Below are 27745 nucleotides of genomic sequence, written 5' to 3'. Positions count from 1 at the left end.
AGAGCCAGTAGTCGTGTGGGCGGCCAATCTGGCTGCCCAGGGCCCAGAGCACCAGGAAGCGGCTAAGCCCGCTCTCCCCGCAAACCACTGTGAGTGGTGTGAAGTGCTGCACAGAGTTTCACGGCATTTGAATATGCTATTCACATAGCATTACATTACATAGGCTCTTGTGAAAAGTGCTAATCACAATATATATAATGGACACATTTATGTCAGGAGTCTTGGCCTGTTTAGCGTGACAATAATGCATACAGTAAGTGTGATCTTTGAATAGGTGGCAGCCATGACACTACCATAAACCTTTGCTGCTCTCCTGCAGGGATGGATGAATGAAACTCAAGCCTGTAATAGCCGCACACAGCCAAAATGTCACTCTGGGACTATTTCTCACTGTGTCGCCAATGACTGTTATGCAGCTAGGCAAGACCAATGTCTGTGTTTGTAGTGATGTGGAAATGGAATTTTGCAGAGGCAGAAGAATACATCACGGGGTTGCTGGTGCCACCTGAGCAGCTGGAGTCTGCTTATATGTCCACCCTGGTGGAGTCGTAGCATGTTTTGTTGAGCTGCCAACTCATTTAAAGTAACTTTTCCTACACTACATCATATCTCTGTAATAGCTGTTGAGAGACTAAGAATTATAGTGCGGCCGGCTGTAAATCTGAGTTGTCTGAGCTGTTGCAGATGTTTGAATACTGCCTTGAAGGCAACACTATGCCAAAGTCAAACAAAAGTGGGGGCTGCCTAAACTTTCACACTGAGATTAATTACATAGGCTACCTATGTAGCTTTCCCCCCACCTCCCCCATCCTTTTTCATAAGCAGTTATAACACTGGCATCATTAACCCCTGTCTGGGCTGTTTATACAACCTCACACCGTAGCACTTAGTAGATGTAGTAATAACAGCAGTGGTGCACAGAGTTGTATGCATGACCACATCCCAGTGCTAGAAAGGGAAAGAATACTCTTAGAAAGCAAAGCATGACTTACCTATTATAACCAATTTTGCTACTATTATTTTACCATTTTTAAAATTTTTACCATTTATTTATAGTTGCACCACAATGAGTAAATGTTTCCATTGATCTATCCCCAAAACTCCAATATCTTTTTCCAGGTTAGTCACCAGTACTTCAGACCCCATCAATATGTGAATTTGGGATTTTTTGCCCCAATATACATCACTTTACACTTGTTCACACTCAACCACATTTGTTAATTCATTGCACATTCACCCAGTTTTGAGAGATCATTTTAGAGCTCATCACAATATATTTTGGTATTCATTATCTCAAATAGTTTGGTGGCACCTCTGAACCTGGCCACCTTACTACTTATCTCAAACTCCAGATCATTTATGAACAAGTTTTAAAGCACTAGCCCCAATACAAATCTAAGGGATTCCACTTTTTATTTCTCTCACACAAAGTCTGGAATGACACTTAGGGTTAGGTTTAGGGTCATTTTTTCCTTCATTGGTTCCATGACAAACTGGTAGGTCTTAGGGACACCAAAGTGAGTTGGGTGGTAGGGCATGATGGGACAAGTTGCTCTCACATACACAATTATGACTCCGTACTTCAGCATTTCAAAAGCTGCCACAGCAGCACCCTTGGAAGCAAGCATAGCCATAAGTTCAATTATTCTTCAGCCACATTTTGACTGAGTATACCTAGTAGTGCAGAACGCATAATCCAGAGTAGGGATGTGTGAACCGATTCTAATTAGAACTAGTTTGCACTTGAACCGGCTCAGTTCAACCTCAAACCTAACCAGACCCAGTTCAGTCCAAGGTTGGACCAAAACTCATGGGCCAGTTTGGGCCTGGTCCAAGGGTGGTGTGTGTGTGTTCAATTTTCAGTTTTCAAAAAATGACTTACTGCCTGGTGAGGGCTGTGGTGGCCTTTGGGGGGGGGTGTTGTGGTATCGCCCCCCTCTGCCAGCCTCCCTCCATTTTTCCATGGGCTAGGCCAGCCCATTTGGGGGCCATTTCGGCCTTTTGTGAGCATGTGGTGGCCATTTTAGAGGCCACTGTGCCTTGGGATGATGGGAATTGCCATCCAACAACAGTTGGAGGGCCAAAATGTTATCTTTTCTTAATATGATATTAGTTACCCACTTTCAAAGTTATGGTATCATATACCCTTGATAATGAAATGCCAAAATCCTGACATGAAGAGGAAGGTTACTCAAAGTAGTCCCATTGAAATTTAAAGGACTAACTTGGGGGAAAGGAGAGCACATGTGAGCCAGGAGCCCTTTCCCCTTCTTTCTTACTCCAGCACAACATCCCAGGGTACTTGGCTTTGGCCTACTTTGGCCTACCTCAGTAATAATACTTTGGCCTAGGTACTTCAGTAATAATAGAAATACTGGGGATCCAGAGTATGGTACCATGCTCAGTCAGAAGGACTACAGGGGAGAAGAGATTGGGGACTAGTCCTGGTAGGGGAGCCCACCAAATGAAATGGGTGTAGGGGTCTCAAAGGGTGTCAGGTAGAAACTCTGGGGCAAGGGTCAGAGAAGCCAGAGTAAGATGTAGGAAGTCAGCATGATGTAGTGGTTAGAGTGCTGGTCTAGGACTAGGGAGATCTGAATTCAAATCCCCATTCAATCACGCACCTCAATGGGAGACCCTGGGCCAGTCACAGCTCTCAATCTAACTTACCTCTCTGGGTTGTTGGGGGGATAAACAAACCATGTACATTGCTCTGGGCTCCTTGGAGGAAGAGCAACATATAAATGTAAGTTAAAAAAATAAACCTATATGCTTGTAAAGAAGAACAAATAAAAAATTTAGTCTCAACATTATTTCTGTCTTCAGCTGATATGTCTGGAGGGACTTTTGAAAATTATGGAGCCAGACACCTCATACTCCATAGCATTGGAGTGTTCAGACTACTACACGAACCCTGACATCTGGTTGAACTGGCTAGGCAACACACATTGCTTCACCACCTGGCATTTCAACGACCCCAGATCATTCAAGCAATTCAAAGCCCATCATAGGTCTCAAGCTCACTTCCTAGAGCAACTGTAAACTCTAGGCAAAGTGAAACTGCTGGAGGGGGAGAAGAGGCAGCTCTGGTATGAATGATAACTCCTATCCAGTTGACCAAGATGATACCCTCTGATGTGGATGCTTTCCTGAGCATGTTTGAACAGGTAGCCATAGCCATGACCAGTTGGTTTCTTGCTGTGATTGCAATGTTCTACCTGGCTGATCAGTATAACAAGCAGTGGATATGCTCAAAGTTGCCAATGTTTCAGGTTTAATTCAGCTATACAAAGCGCTCTCCATTGCTTCATAGTCACCAAGCTGCATACAATGGAAGTATGGGCAAATCTTGTCTGGCCATCAGTTCCCAAGAAGGGGACAACATAGGCCTGTTCTAGCTAAACTTGTACATTGTGATGGTGTAGCAATCAGCCCTCCCTTACCCTAAAGAGTGAACCAGAAGTGAACCCTGTCCTGACTGACAGGCTAGGGAACAACCACTCACCACACAGTGGGCGGGACCTTGAGGGTCCTGTGGCAGGAAGAGAAGTGTGTGTTTTTGTTCACAAGGAGATAGGAGGGGAATAAGAAAAGATGGGCAGAAGACTTAGTGAGAAGCTTTTGCTGCCTCATGGTCAAAAGCTAGCCTGAAGAATTATCTCATGGAAGGACATCTGCAGATCGGATTGCCAATAGATTGAAATCTCCCCTGGAGTTTGGGGTGAGTTTCAAGGGGGAAGGAAACCATGGCTTTGTGGCTTCTGAATGGTTTAGTGAGGGAACAGTTTGTTAGAGCATGTTAGACTTCTTTCTTTTTCTGCTTTGCAAATCTTTACAAATGGTTTATTGTGTTTTTATTTGTAACGTAACAAACTAAGAGAAACTGAGCCTATGCCCTTTCTTTCCAACTAGGGCATTGCAAACGTCTCTGTAAACTCCCATAGGTGCTTTTTGGTATTTTCTTACATTTATGTTCTTTGCAACTGGGTAACCACCATTTTTAAAGTGTGCCACCACAATATCCTCTGAGGGTGCTTTTTGAATTATTCTTGCAAGTACTGTGTGTTTCTGTTACCTGTAACTAAAAGCTGAGAAAACCTCAGACTGAAGCAGTCTGTAGTATTTTGAATAAAGTTTTTTCTATTTTTGTTCTTTGTATTTTACCTGCCTCTGAGTGGATTTTTAGCTCAGGAAAAGGGGTTTTACTCTGGTGCAAACACGTCTCAAGTTTGGTTGCTCAGCAATTCACTCTATCATGTGTGCTCATCAAGTGTAGGCTGCACTTAGAAAAGGGAAGAAGAGTCTCCCTGGACATTCACCCAAATCTGGGGGGGCTGTAATAATTAGGGTGTGGTGGCAGCGAATCAGCTACTGAGGAAGCCGTTTACATTTTTAAAAGAAACAGCCTTTGTTAAGCAAACATGAAGGGAATGATTCAGCATTTTTCTCCCCCCCCCCCCCGTGGGCTTGCTCTGAGACAAAGGCTGGGCTTAAATCCACTACAGATGATAATAGTTAATTGTTATTAAAACACTTAATGCAATTTATCACATTAGGGAGAAAGCTGAGCTGGGAAGGGCTTGTGTCTCTGTTGCCACTGAGAAGGTGCAGTGTGCTCATTCTATCCTTTCCCCTTTAGGTAATAATGCTTAAGAGAGGCAGCTTGCCAAAGGCACAAGCCTTTGGCACAAGCTGTAAGACAAGAGCCAAATGGCTCTTAGGAAGCTGCCATATACTGAGTCAGACCATAGGTCCATCTTGCTCAGTATTATCTACACAGACTGGCAGTGGCTTCTCCAAAGTTGCAAGCAGGAATCTCTCTCAGCCCTATCTTGGAGATGCCACAGAGGGAACTTGGAATCTAGATGCTCTTCTCAGAGCAGCCCCATCCCTTAAGGGGAATATATATTTCAGTGCTCACACTTCTAGTCTCCCTTTCATATGTAACCAGGGTAGACCCTGCTTAGCCAAGGGGACAAGTCATGCATACTACAACAAGACCAGCTCTTCTCTCTCTCTACCACAAGACCAGTTCTCCTCTCTAGCTCTCCTCTCCTGACCTTTGGCTCTTGCGCTTCAGCTCATAGCCTGGGGCACAGAAGTTGAAGAGAAGCAGAATCACTGGGGAAGATCTAGGGTCTGCAAGGAGGACATGAATAACAACGTGCCTCTCCAAGCAGCCCTACCAGCCAAGCAACACATCATGATGTGTGCAGTAACCCCAGTGGTCTGGGAGGTGAAGGGCACTTTGCTTTTGTTTGGACTTGGAATAGGTTTCTTTTCCTGGGAGTACAGTCCTTGAACTCTGCCTTTTAAACTCTGCTCACCTGTGGTGTTTAGCATGTGCCTGGGAGAGTTGGGAACTTGGGGTTGCATGGGTGCAGCAGTGGTAGGCCGAGGAAGGTATGGTGGTGAGTTGGGTAGACCATAACGGGCGAAACAATCTAGGCAACTGAGGCCTATTCCTTTTTCTAGCTCTTCTCTGAATCCTGCACCTCCAGGGTGTTCTGGGAACACTCCCTTAAGGATTAGGGATCTGCTATTGAATGCCAGGTCAGTAGATGCAAAAACATCTCTCATCCATGGTTTAATTGTGGAGGAGCATGCTGACCTGGTATGTGTGACTGAAACCTGGTTGGACGAGCTTGATGGAGTGGGTATCTCCCAACTCTGTCCTCCAGGTTTCATGATGCTACAGCTGCCTCACCTTGAGGGTCGGGGAGGAGGAGTTGCAGACATCTATCATGAATCCATTCCCCTCACCAGATGCCCAGTTAGGCAATATTTATATACCACATTTCAACAAAAATTCCGAAATTAGTTTATATAGATATCAATAAATACATAAAATAGCTCCCTGTCCCCAAAGGGTTCACAATCTAAAAAAGAAACATAAGGTAGATGCCAGAAACAGCCACTGGAAAGATGCTGAGGAATTTTCAGGAATTGTTATGTTTGGATTCTTGGGGATCTCTATGAAGAAGTTATTTCACAACCAAGAATCCACAACTGAGAATCCACAACACATAAAAATTACTAAAAATGCACCCCTTTGCCTGATTTCTCTGGGGGTTGGGTGGCAGTTGGCACCCATGGGGTCCTGCCACCCAACCCACTTTGGTGCCCCCTAGCCTTTAAAAATATGGCAGAATCAATTCAAATTCAAATCTAATCAACCCAGATTTAAGGGCAGCAGATTCGAGCTTGAATCAGTACAGGCTGATTCAATTTGAACTCAAATCAAATCACAAAATTCAACTTTGGCAGTTCCAGGAGCCATGCCTCAGCAACCATCTGGTCCAATTGTGATGGATTATTTTCAGTTAGTGCAACTTGAGGAATTGGAAAAGATTCTAGGCAATGTGCAGGCAACATTCCATAGCCCTGCCCTTAATGGCTAGTAAAATTTGCCAGGGAAGGAACAGGTATATGAATATGCTGACAAATATTTATATACTGCTTTTCAACCCAAATTCCTATAGTGGTTTACACAGATATAAATAAAATGGCTACCTGCCCACAAAAGGCTCACAGTCTAAAAAAGAAACATAAGATAGACACCAGCAGCAGCCACTGGAGGGATACTGTGCTGGGGATAGATAGGGCCAGTTGCTCTCCCACTAAATACAAAAGAATCACCACTTTTAAAGGGTGCCTCTTTGTTCAGTTAGCGGAGGAATGGTAGGTGGCTGGAGTCAATTATTAATTAAGTGCTTAACTAAGGGAAGTGGAGTTGCCATTGAGCTTCAAGCAGGTGGTGCTATGACCACTATTTTAAAAGCCATCGCTTGATTCCACCAACTTTGATAACTATCTGCCTGTTTCAAATCTTCTCTTTTTAATCAAGCAAGGTGATAGAGTGTGTGGTGTATGTGCAGCTGCAAAGGGTCTGGGATGATACAGATTATCTAGACCCTTTTAAATCTGGGTTTCATCCTGGGATTGGGACTGAAACTGCCTTGGTTGCCCTTGTGGATGACCCATGCTGGGAACTAGATGGGGGGGAGTGCATCCCTATTGGTTCTGCAGGACCTCTCAGAGGCAATTGCTACCATTGACCATGGCATCCTTCTGGCCCACTCCTCAGGTATAGGGATTGGTGGTGGTACATTCATTGGAGTGATTCTGATCCTTTCTTTGGGAGAGGTTCCAGAAGGTGGTGCTGGGGAACTGTTGCTCGACTCCTTGGCCTCTGGTCTCTGGGGTCCCACAAGGCTCAGTCAGTATTGTCCCCTGTGCTGTTTAACATCTACGTGAAACTGCTGAGAGAGGTCATTGGCAGTTTGGACTGAAGTGTCCTCAATATGCAGATTTCACTCAGCTCTACCTTTCCCTGACATCAGATCCTAGGGAATCAGTGGATGTGATAAACCAGGGGCTGGAGGCAGTAATGGGCTGGTTGCAGGCTAGCAAAATGAGGTTAGATGCAGTCAAGACAGTGCTGTTGGTCAGTAGAAAAGCCAATTGGACTAGGGTGATTCAACTAGCTCTGGATGGGGTTGTACTCCCCTTGAAAGAGCAAGTGCGCAACATGGGGGTATTTCTGAACCTGGCTCTGCTTTTGGATGCTCAGGTGGAGGCCGTGGCGAGGGGTGCCTTTGCACAGCTTCAGCTAGTGTGCCATTTCTTAAGAAGGCAGATCTGGCCATGATTACCCATGCCTTAGTCATGTTGTGGCTGGATTACTGCAATGCACTTTATGTGGGGCTGCCCTTTGAAACTTCATTTAGTGCAGAATGCAGCTGTCAGGGTTCACTCTGGAAATGCTTGCTTGGAGTATATTACACCTATTTTGAAAGAGCTGCACTGGCTGCCAATTTGTCTCTGGATCCATTTCAAGGTGATGGTTATTACCTCTAAAGCCCTTAATGGTTTGGGTCCTGGATACCTGAAGGACCGCCTGCTTCAAAGGGTTTTTGCCCACCCAATAATGTTGTCAGAAGGGCCTTTCCTCCATATGCTGATGTTTAGAAAGGCTAAATTCTCATGCACGTGGAACAGGTACTTCTCTCTTGTTGCCCCCAGGCTCTGGAATTCTCTCCCAGTGACAATCCTCTCTTTGACATCTGTGGCTGCTTTTAAAAAAACAACTAAATACCTTTTTATTTGTTCAGACATTTTCCCCTTAGAGGCTACCAGGTTTCTCAGCTTTCCTGCTTCTGTTTATCTTTTTTATTGTTGTTGGGTTTTTTTGTGTTTTTTTTGGTGCGTTATGGTTTTTACTGTTTGCCTGGTTTTAAGGTTTTAAATGTGTGGTTTATGGAGTGTTACTGTAATCAAAGATTTGTAAACTGCCTTGGTATGCCTTATGAAAGCAGCATAAAAACTGAACAAACAATCAATCAATTAATCAATAAAATTACTAGAAGTTGCCGTGATACCAGTTAATGGCTTCCAAGCCTGATTTTGCAGCTTGTGCATCTCATTCTCTAAGGTCCCCCACACCATGCAGCACCAGAGGCCAGCTTCTAAGACTTGGAATCAACATTGATACACTAATAAGACTCTAGATAGCAAGGTTGTGGGGCTATTCTCATGCACAGGCAAAACCAGGTTAAGGAAGTCCAGTCCAGTCCCGTGGCTCCCCGCAGCAGCGCAGCACCAAACCCATCTCTGGGGCCGACCTTCAAAATGAGGTTAAGGGAGCAAATGCTCCCTTAACCTCATTTTTTCCATCATCTGCCAGCCCTGACTGCTTGCAGCTGGTGCTGGGAGACAGCAGTGCTCCCTGCCAGCATCAGGGAGGTCCCCATAATGCCCCATGCATTTCCATGGTGCATTATAAGAGTTCCAAGGGCCTCCCAGCCTCCAAACCCCACTGCTGCTGGCAGCGGCAGAGGATTGTCTGGGTGCATGAACCGCACACCCAGCACAGAGGAATGGGTCATTTCCTGGCAGGTAAGCTTTTAAAGGCTTCCTCCCCTTGCCCCTTGGAGCCCTTTCTCATGACCGTGAGAAAGGGCTCTGCGTATATTCTCATAAACAAAGCTTGATCTAAGAGTTTTAAAAGTTGAACGAACTGCCACTGAAGTCCAACAAAAAGCGTATCCTCTCTCATATGCAAAAGGTTGAGCTTGCTTCTTAAAACAAGCAATCCGATTCCTGTAATGGAACACAGATAGCTCTCATTCTGCCAAAAAGGCCAAGAAAAATCAAAGTGCTGAAAATCAAATGCTCAATAAAAGGGAATTGCAAACATCAGTGAACATTTGTATCTGATTAAAAACAAAAGACAACAGAAATCAATGGATAAGTATCTCTTCCCTACAACAGTTCTATTTCACACTCCAGATATTTACAAAAGAGAAATCTGATTACCTTGCACAGGCAGCTAGATGGTAGGATGAAAGCTTTGCTGGGTCATAACATTACAGATCACTATTGTTGTAAATATAATGAGAGATTCCATTCTTCTTTTTGTATTGACTATAGATACACTGATAGCAGCATATTGAACTGGCAGCAACAAAAACAGATTCAAAAAAGGAAAAGAAACAAAAGGTTCACAATCATTCACATTGATTCAAAATAGACAAAAACTACTGCTGCTACACAACACAAGAAGTTGTTTCGTGCTCTGGTACTACTACTCCTTAAACAGTGCTCCAGATTTGAATCTCTAGACTGCAGTCAAGCAAAATCTTACAGGACTCTATAGCTGGATTAAAGGACTGTATTGTACATGAGTTTTCAGACACTGCACAGCATGGAAGGGGTACTGGAAAGTGGGCAAAATAATGATCCAACTACAACCACAGAGGACACCCAGAAGCTAGCCAACCACATGGCATCATGGGAATTGTAGTTTCCAGGCAGGCATTGGAAAGCAGTGACAGCAATCAACTGCCTCTGGGAAGCTGGGATTTCTTTCTTGCCCTCAAGCATGCTGGGATGCAGGCTTCTCAAGGAGCCGTTCTGTTGGCATATAGAAGCTTTTCCAACTACTTTTATTGTCTGTGGTCACTGGAATATCAAATCCAGGCTCCAAGCAAGTGTTGGTAACTTGATTTACAAGGTTGCATAAAGGTTCCTGACAGAGCTCCTAACCCAGGCTAGAGGGGTGCATGGACCAATGTTTGCAGTCCAGTCCAAACTTGGACCAGTCTGTGGGTTCTCGAACTGCTTCAGTGTGTTCAGTGGCTCAGCTTGAACCAGTTCGGCAGTTCGAAGGCCAGTGAGGATGGCTATGAAGCAGGGTGGGGAGAGGTACCATTAAAGGTAAATTAGCAAGTCCTTACTGTGGTGCCACTGCTCCGGAAGGCTTCCAGGTATGGCAGCACACACTCCAGTAGCCCATATGGTGGTGGTGCAGCTACAGCTCTCACCTGGCCTCCACACATATGGCTTTCCACCCAGAAGTCTGCATGGTAGCAGCACAGCTCTGTCACTCACCTAGCCTCCGTGCATGCATGTGAAGAGGCCAGGTGAGTGCCGGAACCATGGGCTGCGGAGGGGAGCACTGCCATACCTGAAATCTGCCTGGAGAGGCAACACCACAATAAACACCATGGTGGCTACCCGGGAACGGGCCAAGTTCTCCACTGCAGCCCCTGGACTTTGGAAAGCGCTCCCTATTGAAATAAGAGCCTCTCCATCTCTGGCAACTTTTTAAAAGACACTGAAAACACATTTATTCACCCAGGCTTTGAATTAGTTTTAATATTTAAATGTTTTCAATGTTTTCAATGATTTTAATTCCTAATTGATTTGATGTTTTAAATGATTTTAATTTTAAACCTCCTAGAGACACAAGTTTTGGGCGGTTTAGAATTTTTTAAAAAATAAAAATAAAGTAAAGTAAAGTTGTGACACTGAGTCAGTGTAGACTCCTGGTGACCACAGAGCCAGGTGGTTTTCTTTGGTAAAATACAGGAGGGGGTTGCCATTGCCATCTCCTGCGCAGTATGAGATTATGCCTTTCAGCATCTTCCTATATCGCTGCTGCCTGATATACCTGTAGGTGTTTTCCATAGTCTTCCCATAGTCTGGGGAAAATACCAGCCAGGATTCGAACCAGAAACCTCTTGCTCCATAGGCAAGTTACTTCCCCGCTGTGCCAGACCTGTTAATTTCCTTTTAAAGGTGCCTCTCACCACCACCTCCAGAGCTGCCCTTTCCGGCCCTCAAACCACCAAACTGGTTCTAGCAGAGCTGCCAAATGTGCTGAACCAGTCAAAATTCAGACCAGACTGTAAACATAGACACACACACACACACACACACACACACACACACACACAGAGGCTTCCCACAGGTTTCTTCTATTCTAATGGGAGGGAGGACCTCTGAGGCTGGGTTGTCCTTAAGGAGACACTACGTAGCTAATTCACTGAGTCTAATTACAGCACACTGAGGCTATTCCCACGATCAGCCGAAATCGGGCTCACACCCTGCTTGTGTGCTTAGCCTGCTCTCCCTGCTTCCTTTCTCAAACTGGGTCTCACTGATTGTGAGACTCAGCTCACTATCACTGTTTTTCAAGGATTTGTCTACTAGTGTGAATGCTTCCTATTGTCAAAGCATGATAAAAGTTTTAGGGCTTGCTATTAGCATTTGCATTAAGCCAGCAGCTCACAGAATTTAAGACCACCCAGGCATCCCATCACACTCACTCAGGAGCATACATCACCTTATACAATTATTAGAATGCCATCTAGTCCTCACAGATGATTCTTCTCATGAGCAAAACTAGGGAGCAAATATCCCCACCTTTCCCCAACCTATATGTGAAAAAGATAGAACTTTGCTGCTCTGCCTTTTATACCCAACCCCAGGTTACACACACACAAACACACACACACACACACTGTTCCAGCACTGTGATGTGTTGCCCTGCATATGTTGCCACTTGGAGTGTGTGTGCTTGTGAACATACATGACTGTTGCTCTCTTCTCATGGAGCAGAAGACTTGGTGCCTGTCCTGTCATCCTGTGCCCTTACCCTACCATTTGTCAGGTGCTGGGAGCAAGGGATAGAGTGGGGATTGGAGCTGCCCCCAAGAGACTGTGCAGTTTGACTGGCTGACAAGTCTGGGGTGGGGCATGGTAGCCTGACAACTCCATAGCTGCATAGCTGACGGGAGGGGCAGGGCAGGTTTTCCAAGAGGCTGCCAGAGTGAAGTGCCCAAATCATGGAGCAGCCATGTACTAGGGCAGGTCTGCACCACCACCTCTATGATTGCAGTTTGTAAATCTGCATGAAAATGCGGTTATACCTGTGCTAGCAGTTGGACATAATGCTTCAGCCGCAAAACCCCAGTTGTCGGTGGTGAATCCTGGAGATAACCAATGGTACAAACTGGAGTTTGTCAAGGCAAGCTGGAGATAGCTTTCAGCCTGTAATTGCAGTTTTGCAAGTTCAGGTGTAATGGAGTTAGGACCTCAGTCATGATGAACTGCAGTTAGCCATTCCATCTGAAGAGTGGGGAAACAAAGAAGAAACCCCTTGCTCACTATCTCTATTCCCAATCCCAACACCCCTAGTGGTCAATAGGATAAAAGGTGCAAAGAGTTGATGCTCCTGGAGCTGTATCTCCAACACTGAAGAGATTTAAACATCAAGCTGCTAAATGTAAGTCCAGCTGCTGTGAATATAGCAAGGCAGCAACATCACTAACAGCAGCAAAGGACTAGGGAGAAAACTTTACACGCATCACTGTCCCTTGGCAGTCCGCAGGCACTGCCACTGAGAGTTGGGATGTTTCTATACAACCTGCCCCGAACAGCAGTAATAAGAGCACCTGAAGGACTGAAAAGATGATTCTTAAGAATGTCTGCCCCAGGTATCTCCTGCTTCTGCTGTTGAGGCTGAGCAGATCTGGGAACTATATCAGCAATACAATAGCCCCAGAGAAATCTTGGAAGAAGAGAAAGGAAGAAGAGGAAAAGTTATGAGAAAAGGCAACACTATACAGTGTGTGTGTATTGGAAAGTGGAGGAAAATATTGCAACAACTTTGCAGTCAATATGGGTGACTACTAGCCAGGCCTTTTATTAAGGAGATAACTAGCTCATTGTTCTGGAGGTCAACTAGATGTTCCTTAAGTGGTTTCTTAATGGCTGAGAGAGCAACCTGCAGGGGAGAAGCCATGAGATTGGCAGATAGTCACAACCATTTGATGGGGGTTGAGGCAAGAGTGTAAGATGACATCATTCCCCCTTCATCTTCCCCACTAACAGCTATAGGTATCTGAGCAGCCAAAGTAAAGAAACAGGAGTTGCAGGCTAGTTGTGAGGCAGAGAGGCAGGTTTTTTAGAACCTGGAATGAAGTGGCTCAGAAGCAGCTTGGGGTTCAAGTTTGTTCTCTGGGACTTGATGTAACCCACTGCTGACATGAGAATGCTCTGCTATTTTCAGTTCCATTTGATGTTCAACGCATGTTTGAAAATAAACCAAATATTACAAATATACCATAAGCCTCCAGTGATGCCTCCTTGAAGGAAAATGGGGACTCAAGTAGCACTGTTACCTGGAACTTCTCATTGCTCGGAGTAGAAGGGTTGCAAGTACATAACAATATTTTATATACTGTATATTGTATGAGCAATAGTATTGTACCAGTGTCTCACCACTCCCCAGTTCAAAGATGCAGTAAATAGAACAGAATATGAGTGGATGGCACTGGATTCCTATGCCATCCTTCAGCCATAATCAGGTCACTACTTGATATGTTAAAGCTTACGGCAACCCAAATAATTGAGGTGAAAATGTAAATACAAGCAATGTGGCAAAAGCCTTGGTAGAGATTCTTCACCCACTTCCTCTAGACTGGTGTAAAATGGAGAATTTTGCAATTGACATATAGTAGGGTTTTATAGTAACCTCAGATAGATAGATGTTGGCTTATGCCCTGAAGCAGAAATGCTTAAATGACTCTCAGCTAGTGTAACAGTGTTCAGTGTTTGATATTCTTATTATTCACGAAAATGTAAAGGGCTCCTCTCTGCACTTCTCACAAGGCTGCACTCCATTCATTTCTGAAACAGACTTAGATCTCATTCAAAACTCTATTCTGCTCCACTCTCCCCATTTCAAATGCCACTATTAAACCTAGGACTTTTGCTTTCCATATGACCACTGTTCACTGCAGCCTTCCCGCTTCTCTGTCTACTGCCTTTATTACTGGGTTAATCATGTTTATTGTCCAAGAAAGACTTCTGAAGTTGACATGCTTCAGGAAAGACCAACTGTGACACTAAAGTATTGATTCTTTCTAGTAGGCACATCAGAATGGCTGGAGGAAAACCACAAAACATATGTAATGGGTTCTAACAACCATAATTAAATACATCTACAAGAGATGAATGGATCAGACTTGACTGCAAAAAAACAGCTTAATCAGTGATTTCAAATACCCCCCCCCTTTCCCCTTAAAGGAAGATAAGAGACAACACTCAGGAAGCATACTTTAATATCTGCCAACATGTGATACATAATAGGGATGTGCGAATCGATTTGGGTACAAAATGATTTGTACCCAAATCTACCTATTTTGTGTGATTTGTGGAGAAAACAAATTGCCCCTGTGCCAGCTAGCCAGATTCAGGTCCATAACAAATCACCCAGATTTTGGACATGAAAAATGTGTAGATTCAGACCTCCATTTTGTGGCAATCTCTCTTGCTCTCTCCATTTTGTGTCAGGAATTTTTTTTATTTTTATTTTTTTGAAAACCCCACCCTCCCAAGTTTCAGATTGATGAATTAATGTGCAATGATTGGCTGGTGATTACCCCCTGGTTCCAGGTTGCCTCATTTCCATTCAGATCTTGTGTTGCCAGGGGTGATTGACCCCACGTTGGCTAAGGGAAGTGTCAAAGAAGGGACAAGTGTGGGGGAGATTGAAGGAGGGGTTTTCAAATGTACTTAAGAAGGCAGCCAGCTGCCATTCTGCCTTGTGGGAGAAGAGAGAGAGAGCCCCAGAAGAGCTTTGCTTTGCCTTGCCTGCCTGCTGCCTGGAATAGATTCTCTGCTTTTTGTTCCTGCTTTCCTGATTGAGGAAAAGAGAAGAGAATTTTTTTCACCCCCTTCCTGCTGCTGAAAGGATCATCACCTGTGCCTGCTGTTTGTGCAAAATGATTCGGGTACAAAACTATTTGTACCCAAATCTACCTGTTTTGGGAGATTTGTGGACCAAACAAATCGCCCCTGTGCGGGCTGGCCAGATTCGGATGCAAAACAAATCGGGGGTGATTCAATTCAGGTACAAATCAAATTTAAAAAATCAATTCATGCACATTCCTAATAAATAAGGCCTTTTAAGAACAAAAAAACCCCAAAGGCTCCCTTTTTACTGTACAGTGACATTGTGAGAGTCATAGCAGCACTGCTCCTCACTATAGGAGCACCACCAGGGTAATGCCTGGGCCATGTGGGAGGAGCCTGTTCTGTGATCCCTCCTGGAAATCCCTCCCACTAGTCATGTTGGATTAGGGATAGCAGCACAAGAAGCAGCATGCTGCCAACATAATCTAAGAAGGGGGCCATATCAGTTGTAGCTGATCTAATAGTGCAAGACTAGATATGAATAGTTCTGAAAATATTGAACAGGTGTGTGATAACATTTTGTAGGATGGCTAGTGAGCTGAGAAGTCCCTGGTTCAAATGTCACCTCAGCCACAAACACAAGTTTTCTACTTATATAAAACAGCTGAGGAGGGTTAAATAGCTAAGTAAACCTGAGGATAAATATGAAGTAGATTCGCACACCCAATATCACAGAAAGCTTTTGTATGATTAGACCCAAATTATAATGGAGCTGCTTATTGTCATATTGTGTGATATCAGGGACTGAGCCACATTGTGTTGGACACTGGGGTAAGGTCCTAGGCCCTCCACACACCCATGGCATACTGGCAGCTGCCTTTGGCACACAGGGTCCCCCCACCCCACCCATGAGATACTGACTGGACAAAGAAGAAGTGGTGCTTCCATGATCTTAGTGGAAACTTTCCCTGCAACACCTTCCCACGGAGAATGAGAGAGAAGAGGAAACACTACTGAAGGCGTTGGCATTGTCTTCTCCCTGATCTTGCCCTCCAAGTGTGGTAGCAAAAAGAAGGCATTGCTTGAAGGCATTGGTAGTAATCCTCCCTGCTGTTACCTTTAGAGATGTAGGGTGCCTTCGGACATACCTGTAACTGTGGGTTCAATGGACCCACAGTTTGCCTCCCAGTCCCCTGTGTTGGACGACCCCCATTGGGGATGCCCTGACCCCATCATTAAACCCAGAGCCACCAACCCAGAATAATATGGAACCCAGGCCTGTGTCTGATTCCATTTTATAAGAGTTCAATTAAATGCCTGAACTCAAGGTGAACTGACACCCAGATCTCAGGACTACCTCTACTGCTCTATGAAAGAGGAGGCAATTCAGCATTGTATTGTGAAATGGGCACTCACAGAAACACAAGGGCTAGGCCTGAGCTAATCAATATGCTAAAATGTAACTCACTATCAGATAATGTCTGTGGAAGAGGCCAGGGGCTGATCTCCCCTTTCCTGTTGCAAGAAGTCTATGTTAATCTTTGTCAATGATTGCTCTGCTATGCCCAAAGGGGATTACTCAGTTGCTGTCTATAGAAATTTCGTCCTAGGAGAACACGTGTAGATTTAGTCCGTTTACTAACACCTTCTGGGACCAGGCCCAAATCTGGGGATAAGAGAAGAGGCCCATTTGCAGCTCAGAGATGCAGATTTGCTTTGGTCCCCTCCCCAAGATAGCAGCTAACAGAAGATGGGATTAAGATCTCACTGGACTGCCTGAATGATTAAAAAGGCATTATCCAGAAGGTAACAGCAAGTTGTCACCTTTTGGGACCCAGGAAAGATGATGGGAGATCAACGGAAGATACAACTATAAAGAATGAGGCTTACTGGACAGAGAACTGGCAGTCTCTTGCCTACAGACAGTCTTGTGCCTACTAGCAATCTGGTGCCTACAAGCAAGATCTGCTCATGAGCAATCCACGGGTTTGCTGCCCAAGCCGCGGGGCTAGAGGCAGGAACTCTGTCCATGGACAGGAACTGTCTGTGACTTCCACTGCGCAGTGAGAAGTCAAGACTTCCACAGCCATGGTACCTTCACTCTGCCTCACTCTGAGCAAACTGTCTGCTTGACCAGCCTGCTTGACCACTAGAAGCCAGACCACCGCTCCCAAGTTGTTGTTCCCAGCTACAGCCTCTCTCCTTCAGCTGAAAGATCCACTATTCTCAAGCCTCTGATCCTTGTAATATGCTGCCTTCACAAGCCTTGGATCCCTCTTCCCTCCTTCCTGCTAATCACTGCTACCCCCTTCCTAAGCCCCCCCTTCCTCCTTCTTCTTTCTCTGCTTCTCTCTAAATGTTTTATTTAGGATTTGTTAGATTGTTAGATTGCTGTAATTACTGATTGCACACACATATGTTAGTTAGGCACATTACACTACACTTTGAATCGGAAACATGTTTTTAATGTGGATTATTTATTTTATCCTGATGAGCAACTTTTTATAATAAAGCCCGTTGAACTTTCTGAGTGTGTCTCTCTCTCTATCTCTGTTTGTGTGCCAAGATCCTACATGGTCACCATCTCCAAGAACCAATTCAGTTTGTGTATGATGTGACTTTGCCTCTTTCCCTCTGAGCATGTACAGAGTGCGAAACCAGGTGTAGTTCACAACACCTGGCACGCTCCCAGATTATCATGATCTGCAGTCTGGGAGATCTGTATGGGGTGGAACTGGCTGCATGGGCTTCCTCTGACCCTGGAATGAAAGCCATGCCAGACAATTGAATTTAAGGGGTGGGAGGAGCTCCCTCCTTTAATTCTGGTTTGGGTGAGTTGCTCACATTGGACCCCCTGTATCCTTGGTTTGGTAAGTGTACCTTACTATAAACTGAGGGTTCAACCGGAGGTTGGGGGGAGGAATCAGAACTGTGGTTGGGTCCCAGAACTGAGGTTCCAATAATTCAGACATCACAGACGGCCAACCTGAGGCTAGTTTGCCACAGGTTTCCTGTGACGTCTGAAGGCAGCCATAGAGTGAAGAGGGCACCACCTTGGTGGCATCTCTGCTACACTTCTCCCTTCTGGAGCCTGGGAGCAAAAATGAGGCATTGTGAAGACCTTCAGCAGTGCCTCTTCCCAGTGATCAGTGGACTTTCTCAAGGCCTCTGTGAAGATTCAGGCTGTGCCGAAAATGCAATGGCATGCCAGTAGCAAAGACAATGGGATAAGCTGGCCAACTTGTGTCACTACTGCCTTCACCAAAAGAGTCATCCAGGTCCTAGGTGGGCATGTGTGGGCCATTAAGCTTGTGTCCAATACAACAGCCTCTGTAATATAACAGAGTCTCAGACAATTGCAAAGGCCCATAAATACTTGCAAATGCAAAGTCAACAGACTAAGTAATGCAATCATCAGTTGTTTCCAGTGTTTGTACTTCTCTATTCTTCACTTTGTTGACTGCCTATAAAACCCTGCAATAATTATCACCATTAAAATAGAGCCTGTGTAATGTCCAATACACATTACTTGGAGGAGGATCCACACATACTAATGGAATTTAGGTCTAAGCAGGGTACCTGGGATCATATTTCCAGAGACTATAAAATGTCAGAAAATTAAGAGAGAGAAAACACTTTTTCAAATTATAAGCATATTACTTTGATTTACTAACTCATAATAAATGCATATTTTAGTAGGGAGTTTCTTACATGCATTTCAGTTTCAGTTGAGTACCTTTTATATCAGCAGTGCTCTTTTTTTAAAAAAAATCATAAAAACCACAGCTAATTATTTGAATAATTCCTTAAAATAGCCCATTTGTTCAAATGTCATTTAAGTAGAGAGCATGTGTTAATTAACCATGACTAGACAGCATGGGAATTGAAAAGGGAACAGCAATCCTTATTCAGCAAAGCTCTCCTAACCAGAGGATTGAAAATGCATACAATCCCCTATAATAGCCAGCATTTCTCAACTTTGTATTTGTCTTTGTATTTGCTAGTCATCAGTGCTATTTACAATGGTAGAGGGCAGCCAGTCCAGGCATTTCACCAGAGTTCTTTTTTTGTGTCTCTTACTGACACTTACACTATGAAGCGCTTCACACTACACGTGTGAAGCGCCTGAGGGGGTTCTATGGGGAGAGCAGGCTTAGCCCACTCTCCCCGCAAACGAGCAGCCTCCTGTAGCTGGGTGGCCAGATCAGCCGCCCCCACAACTGCTGAATCAATCACAGAGCCAGTAGGGGCTGTGGGGATCAGGGCCGCTCAGCCCCCAGGAGTTCCAGGATGCCAGTGTGCGGGGCATCCTGGAGAGACCCCTGAGCCTGGGAGGCTGCTTGCAGCCACCCAGCCGGGGGTCTACTCAGGTGTCGCCGCTCACTGCGGTGACACATGAGCAACCAGATGAGGTTAACCAAGTGCTCGCTCCATTAATGAGGGTTTTTAAATTGTTTTTTAACTGTTTGTTTTATGGTATTTTAAAATTTTTGTTTTTATTGTTGACTGACTTTACCTGTTTTTGTTTTGCTTGTAAAGCGCCCTGAGCCAAGTTAGGAAGGGCAGTATAATCAATCAATAAATAACAATAAATTAATTAACCTCATTTAATGGGAGGGTGGTTAAAGCAGGCTAGCCGGCGCCTTGGGAGCACCAGGCTTGCCTGTGAGCCTGGTGGTTCCCACAACCACTGGAAAGCGGGCTAAGGGAGCTTAGCCTGCTTTCCAGTGATCATGGGAAGAGCTTCAATGTCAGAAAGAGACACTGACCCAGACAGGGCCAGTTCGGTCTGGCACCCCCTCAACCCCCCCACCCCCCGGTTCAGTTCAGTCTGTGGGGGTGTGTGTGCAGATATTTTTCTGTTTAAAAAACAACTTACTCCCTCCAGGGGTTTCTCCAAGGCAGCAGGGGTGTCCGTGGAGGATCCCCCTCCCATGCTGGCCTTCCTGCCTTCCAAAGCCAGCCCGTTTGGCCGTTCTTTGGCCTGTTCGGGCTTTCCCCCCCCCCGGCATGGAAGCCATTTTGGAGTCCATCACACCTGTGCAATGGGACTCTGCGTGGCCCCTGAATGGGTTTAGTCCGGGGTCGAGCCAAGCCAGGGGTGGTACAGCTCAACCCCGAGCCTGGTTCAACTTCAAACCAGTTTGGTTCCAAACCTGTTTGCACATTCCTACTGTTTAGTGTGTTCTGGGACTCTCATCAGGAATGTGTTTAAAAGTGCTAGAGACAAATTTGTATCCTGAGACTTCTAGAAATGGCCTGAAGGTATTTCCTCAACATTATTTTTGGCTGGGGAATGTGGGTTGTATTTCAGCTTAATACCAGTGTTCCATTGTCATCTGGATCTGTACTTTCTGAAGAAGCAGACTTCTTCAGGTTGGTTCAACCATCAAGGAGAGTTGTCAATACTGAATCCCCTTATTATAACACCATCACTTTTTAAAAATAAAAAGTACAAAATCCCCATGGGCCTCCATTCCATTTCCTGTTATGTCAGAATGACAGAAAGGAACAGATAGTGCAGACACACTCTTGCATGCAAATCAAATTTTTAGTCATCCCAATCCCAACTTTTGGCCTATTCACTTTCCTATTAAATTTGAAGAGATTCTGCTTCTCTTTTCCTCTTCTCTCCCAGCCTAGTATTCTCTATTCCACAGGAACATAAAAAAGGCTTGGGCTGATTAATAGGCTTATGTACCACATTAATATTATCTTGCTTGGCTCCTGCTTCTATTCCATCATTCAGTCCCTCTAATGCAAGATAATCTGACATACTTTATCACATTTAACTCTGTGTTATTATTTTCTTGTTTTATCTGCTTTCCCTGTTCTACTTTGTTCTTGATTTCCTTTTATAAAGATAAAGGTGCCTATAATCATATCTCAGATCATTTTAAAAGGATGTTAAGTCATTAGCATAATAGCTTAGAATTGCAAATGTCTCACATGCAGCTATTATAAGAACAGATTCTTCATTGTAAAACAGTGAAAGGGAATGGAAGGGGAAAAATCAGAAATTTTGTGGCAGCTTTTTGGATGGCAACTTACACTGCATGAATTTCTGTTTGCATATGCTAGCAGCCTGTGCAGTAAATGTGAAGATGCCATGTTAAAAGTTACAGAAGACTGCATTTGAACACTTGTGCTACTGTGGAAAAGCCTTCTGCAATCATTGAGAAATCTCTAGAAAACATAACCTTCATGTGTTTACACATGCTGACTTTGTGGCTTCTTGATAAATCTTGGAGGACAGGTCTTTTCATGGAGGACAAGTCTATCAATGGCTACTAGTCTGATGGCTATAGGCCACCTCCAGTCTCAGAGGCACGATGCCTCTAAATACCAGTTGCAATGGAGCAAGAGAGAGCGCATGCCCTCACCTCTTGCTTGTGGGCTGTCCAGAGGCATCTGGTGGGCCACTGTGTGAAACAAGATGCTGGACCATAGGGCTTGGGCCTGATCCAGCAGGGCTGTTTTTATGTCTTCCACAATGTTGAAGACTAACTGGAATTATTTGATTCAATTAGTCTGTATGGAGTTCCATGGTATTGGGCTTTCAAGGAAGTACCAGTTCTTTTTATGTTGCCTATGACATAATTTTGGCCTATGACATAGCTGAAAGGCAGCACTCAGTAACTGAAGTCTTGGTCCTGCCACACTTGACTGACTGGACCACGGGTAGCCAACCTGAGACTCTCCAGCTGTTGATGGACTACCATCATCCCCAGCTGCATTCCCAAGAACACTTTTAATAAATATTAAAGTTAGGAGGCTCACAAATCTCCTCTCAATCTCCTCTCAAACTTCTCAAGCTTGGAAGTTTTTTTTATTATATGAGGAAGTATTTTGTTTTATATGGTATTAAATGGCATCCCAGGTTGAGATCATTGTAGTTTAGTCATTTTAGATAGTGCTGAACCTCAGTTTAGAAGACAAGATGATTTACTAGACACCACAGTGTGCCAAAGCATCCCATTTACACCACGAAGCAGATCGATTGCTAATGGTGATTTAGTTATTATTCTTTTGCGGTTTAAACACATTCATTCCTAAAAATGGCCCAACTATCCAATCACCAAACACAGCTAGCCAGGTAATCAAATGTTCTGTTGTCCAAGGCTTTATTACACTTTAAAAACTATCTCAGTAATTCATTTCTTTGTCACTCCATAAATAGTCAGCAACATAAACAGTCATAACCAGTAGCAAAGTGTTGCTGTTATGCCCAGTATTACTCATTCACAGCTGGAAGTAATATTTTCTCCTAGAAAAAAACAAATAGTCTATGCTGGTTCTCTGGGCAAAAAAGGGCTATTTCCCTTGCTTTTAAGCAGCTAATGTTTCATCTGGGTCTCAGAACAAGAACAAAGTGAAATTGGAAAAGAGAGACTCCATATTTTTGTTACAGTTTTCACTGGGTACACTCTTTCCATCACCATGATGACTGGCCTAGCTCTCTCCTGCTAATAGCATTTGAGGGCAAGATATTCCTCACTCAGTATTCCAGAAAAAGTACTTGCCCTCATTTTTACAAACGCACACACCCCTTGTGAAATCTGGGGGAAACTCCATCAGTTACAAATTTTGCAACCCTTGAAATTCCATATCTCAAGGGTGTCCCAAAGTATTGTGGCACCTTAGATGAAGCACCAAATACTGCTTTATCTCATGCCTCTAGTAGGGGTCAGCCCCATTTCAAAACCAACCTTTGTAAACTTTGAAAGTGTCACAAGGAGTGGGGAGGAGGGAAAGTTGCCAGTAGCCTCCTCTTCTCTCTGTTCTTCCCAGGGTCCCACTGGTAATTTCTGGGGCATTCTGAGAAAATTTCTGGGCATTCTGGTAGCCATTTTTCCCAGGATGAACCAGGAATAAATATGAAATCACAATGTCATGTCATTCCCTGGTACATGCTGGGGCCTCCGGCATCAAAACTTCCGTTGGTGGTGGCACAACAAAATCCGGATTTTGAAGTGGCAGCCAACTCAGAGCATCAGCATTAGCTGCTGTTCTTCCTGGCTTGTAGACAAGTGTATAAACATAAGCATTAAGCAAAAGACTTGAGAGCTGCATATGAGGTGACAGTACTAAAAGTGTCGGCTTGTCAATAGGGGAGATTCCCAAAAGAGATTTGTGATCAGTATTAAATTAGTTATGGAACTTCTTGGCTCTTGCGATAATAGCAAGGCTTCTCTGTCAATTTGTGCATAGTTCCTTTCAGTGGTAGTCCTAGAATGGTAAGCAACTGGCAACCTGTGGCTAAGCACAGCTCCAACATCATAAGCTGAAGCATCAGTGGTAAGGAACCGTGGTTTCTTTTCATCATATAATGTGCAAGTACTGTATCAGAAGTCAATAATTTCTTGACATTACAGAAAGCATCCTCATGCTGTCAGGTCCAGCACCAAGGAACTCCTTTTCCCAGTAAATGACGAAGTGGCTCAGCAATAGTAGCCTTTTGTGGAAGGAGGCATGGTAAAAAATTGAGTAGGCCTAGGAAGGCTTGAAGCTCCTGCTTTGTTTTTGGAGTAGGTCCATGGTAAGGGTGAGGGTTAGGGTTAGGCATGTATCCTATCTTGGGTGGGATGAATACCAGAAGCATCAATACGGTAGCCAAAGAATGTGACACTGGAGGTTCCAATTTCACACTTCTCTTTTTAAAAATAGATTCCTGATTTGTCAAAGTGATGCAGAACTTCCTGAAGTCAAGTAGCAAGTTCATCCTCTGTAGGCTGAGAGAGAAGTGACTGGCCCAGAGTCACCCAGCAAGTATCATGGCTGAATGGGGATTTGAACTCAGGTCTCCACGGTCCTAGTCAAGCACTCTAACCACTACACCATGCTGGCTTTCTATATACATACAAACTATGCGTGTAGAGACAAATTCATGGTCAGATAATTGACACGTCCATCTGACAATCCCCACACACATATACAGAACTCAAAGAGGGAGTATGGGATTGCATCTGCTGGTCTTTTCCTCAAACCTCTGCCCATTCAATGAAAATGTGAAAAGGGCTCTACACAAATACAGTATGTGTAGAAACCCCTTTCAGCCATTTTTATCATGCGTACAATGAAATGCATGAAGGAATGGTAGAGCCATAGATTCATCTCCAAATCCACAAATATTGTACTATCTGAGAAGACCTACTGTACAAAAAGCAGAGTCCACAACTATACATCCAAGTCTATGTGTGTACACAATTTGTTTTGCAGGCTATAGGGCTTTCCACTGTGATCCTGCTTCTCCTGATGTTTGTGTTGTATATGCACTCAACCATGTGAAAAGTACTTCTTATAGCTATGTGGCCAGCAGCAACAGGGCAGACTGAAGCCTACAGTGTATCCTATGGCACTAATTAGAAGCAATTGCACGCAATCTGAGGATAAAGTTGTGTTTCAGAGACAGAATATGCTCTGAGAGCGTGACTGCACTGTTTTCAATCAGGGTGCCCTGGCCACTGGGCCTGTGGGCCAAGCCATGTAATCAGAGTGAGACCAGCTTGACTGGACACCAGGATCAAATGGGTGCTGTAGCTGTCCTGATTGGAACCCAGCACACTTACAACCTGGTGGAAGGGGAAGGGTCTTGGCTTGCTGGGATAGGGCCTCTTGAACTATTTTTGTAGGCCTCAAGAAGGAGAGTTCCCAGAGGCAGATGGTGGGTAAAGGCCACTGTGGGAAAAGGAAATTTCTATGTGCTTAAAGACCCTGTCCCAATGGGACAGTGCTCACATCACAGATAGAAGGGCACCCTTTTAACAGGTAACTCTGACAGGCACTTCAGAGTCCTGTTGTGATGCAATGAGCAGGGCTCACCGGAGAAGCCAGGAAGGAGTTACTAGCAGGGCAACATTGCAGTCCTGCTGACTGTAATAAGCAGACAATAGTTACTGGCAGTCCCTCCATCTCAACTAAATTTATTTCTGCTGATATGTCCATCCATAACCAGTTTGACATGGAGCTGTCCTTATGGGGTAGCAATCCTGACATCCCCATTCAAAGTATTTAGTTTGTTAAAATAACTGATAATTTTAAATGTTAAAACCTCATTCACCTACTAGGAAAAAGAAAAAAGCCTCAGCACTCTGAGAGAACAATCAAAGTATCCTTTCCCTATTCCTTCCTTCCCCACTTTGTGCTTTCCCGATTATGAACACCCATTCATGCCTTTGTGTCTGAGCCCTGGGGAATCTATCTTCAGCACATGTTTTTCTTCCTGAATACTGTTGCTATAACTACATTCACCATTTTTGATTAGAAAAGTTGTCTGCATTTTAAATTCCCTTCTATTAGACCTAACTGGACAATTATTACCTCAAACCCCCAGTGGTACTGGTTCTCCCTGCCTCTCTCATCCCCCCCCCAACTCAGCTTTTACTTCGCTCAACAGAACTATATGTCAACTTTTTTGTACAAGTCCTTACCCTTACTTTGTCAGAATGTTTATGAGGATTCAGGGGCACCACAGCAGCTCAGCCAATGACAGGAGGGGAAAGACTAGTAACAGCCAGGTTGTTGTTGTTGTTTGGTGGATCCTTGGCAATATCAGATAATGGAACAGTTTTGTAAATCCCTCTTTCTTAAGATTGCAGACTGTCTCAGCCATGAACCCAGTTTTCCCAATCTGCTATGCAGAGCACTGCATTGGTGCTAGGGGTATGCAGAATCAGTTTGAATCAAAGTGGGTTCAATTCAAACTGGCCCAGTTCGACTGGTTTGAACTCGAACTGAACCAGCCTAAAAAAAAAGGTGAGTCCAAACCTAACCAGGCCTGGTCCATTATGGACTGGCTCAACAGTTTGAGCTCCAATGCTTGTAAAGGGGAATCCAGTGAGGATACCCCTTTACAAGCAAAGGGGAATCCTGCCTTTGAAAGGTTTCTAAGGGTGGCCAGAGGGTGGCAAGAGAGCACTTTATGGGCAGCAGCTCCTCTAAACCCTGGTGCTTCCCCCAGCAATGCAGCCCGCATGGCAGCAATGTAGTTCTGGATGCACGGAGGTCATTTGCATGACCTCCACACATGCATAGAGGCCATTTGTGTGACCACCAGATTCCCCCTTACAAGCATAGTCCCTCAAAATGGTTTGAACTGGTTTGACCCGGTTCTATTGAATGGACTGGACCCCCAGCTGGCTCAACCGAACCAGTTCATGGACTGGCGGTTCGGTTCTAATTTGGTTCAATTTTGAACCGAACTACCAAAAATCATTCTGTGCACTCCCCACTTTAGTGCAATGTAATGTGCAGCTCTTGGCTGAACTTCAGAAAATGCATGAAACTCACGGGAGGGAATAATCCAACTCCCTGTGCAGATATGCCCTTATTTTAATTGTCTGATAAGTGCTTCTTCTCATCATTCAGAAGTTTCTATTATTTTTTAAACCTGAGTGAACATTTATGTCTAGAAATAGTTTCTTCCCATGTTGTCCCTTTTCTTTTCAGCTCTTTATCAATAGCTAAAAAGAGAGAGGATTGTTCTGGCTTATTGTCCATTAAAGCCATTAAAATATGAACTCTTTCTTACTAAATCCCAGCAATACTCAACCACCTGGTGAAGTAAAAGCAGACAGGTCTGTCTTCCAGCAGGTGGAAGATGGATAAAAAATCCAAAAGAAAAATCTTCATCTGCTCCAGATTCATTTTTGCCATTTTCTTTCCAGTGTCAATTGCCGTTTGAGCTCACTTGCTTCAAAACTTTTAATACATCTGAACAAATGGACTCCCACCATCAGAAGCCGATCTATGGCGTCTCACTTAAAGTTTCATTCTGAAGCTCCTCTGCATGCAGAATTCACATTCAAATGTTACAAAAGCTAGAGTAGGACAGGACTCAATATTGAGACCAGTGAGTTGCAGATGCCCCAGTGCAAATCCTGTCTCATCCATGCACCCAACTAATTAGATTTTAATGAATATGTCACTTTCCCACAAACGGCTGTCCTCAACATGGCATGTAATTAAAAAATAACAAAAAAACAATAGCAATTCATTTAGAAAAGATAAAGACTGTATTGTCCCCTTTGCTAAGCAGGGTCCATCCTGGTTTGCATTTGAATGGGAAACTACATATGTGAGCATTATAATAAATTCCCATTATGGGATGGGGTGGCTCTGGGAAAAGCATCTGCATGCCTGCATGCAGAAAGTTCAAAGTTCCTTCCCTGGCATCTCCAAGATAGGGCTAAGAGAGACTCCTGCCTGTAACCTTGGAGAAGCCGCAGACAGAATGTCTAGACAATACTGAGCTAGATGGACTGGTGGTCTGACTCAGTATAAGGCAGCTTCTTATGTTCCTATTATCCAGTCTAATTTTGCACATACTGAAAACATAACAAGGGCAATATTCACTCATCTCCACTTCCCACTCCATCGCCCTTTGCCTCTTGAAAAGATGTCCCTGAGGACCGTGGGATTTTCAAAGACATATTCTTTGGAGGAACAGAGGGCTTCAGAAGGAAAGGGAGATCAATGAAAATTGCCGATCCACCATTGCATATGCAAAATGTAATGCAGCATTAATTGAGTCTCAGCCAATGCCAACATTTCAATTATAATCAATATCACAATATAATAATAATCTGAATATAGAATAGAATAGAATATATTCTCTATATTATATAGAATATATATGCTATATATTATATCAATATATATTATATAGAATATAGTCTATATATTATATAGAATATAATATCATCTCACATAGATAAATTTAAAGCCACCTAATGGTGCAGTGGGGAAATGACTTGATCAG

At 44.1% G+C, this 27745-nt stretch overlaps 1 long non-coding RNA gene across 1 annotated transcript in view; it reads left to right on the top strand.

Moving 5' to 3' along the window:
- Positions 1 to 9718, top strand: part of LOC128351218 (uncharacterized) — a 29192-nt gene extending 19474 nt beyond the window's left edge. Inside the window, exon 3 of the long non-coding RNA XR_008319649.1 lies at positions 9433 to 9718. This is a non-coding gene — a long non-coding RNA (uncharacterized LOC128351218). The remainder of the gene's footprint in view (positions 1 to 9432) is intronic.
- The last annotated feature ends 18027 nt before the right edge of the window (positions 9719 to 27745 follow it).

The sequence above is a fragment of the Hemicordylus capensis genome, chromosome 3 (assembly GCF_027244095.1).
Source record: "Hemicordylus capensis ecotype Gifberg chromosome 3, rHemCap1.1.pri, whole genome shotgun sequence".
NCBI lineage: Eukaryota > Metazoa > Chordata > Lepidosauria > Squamata > Cordylidae > Hemicordylus > Hemicordylus capensis.
Note: the sequence above shows the minus strand (reverse complement) of the source record. Positions and strands in the feature narration are given on the sequence as shown.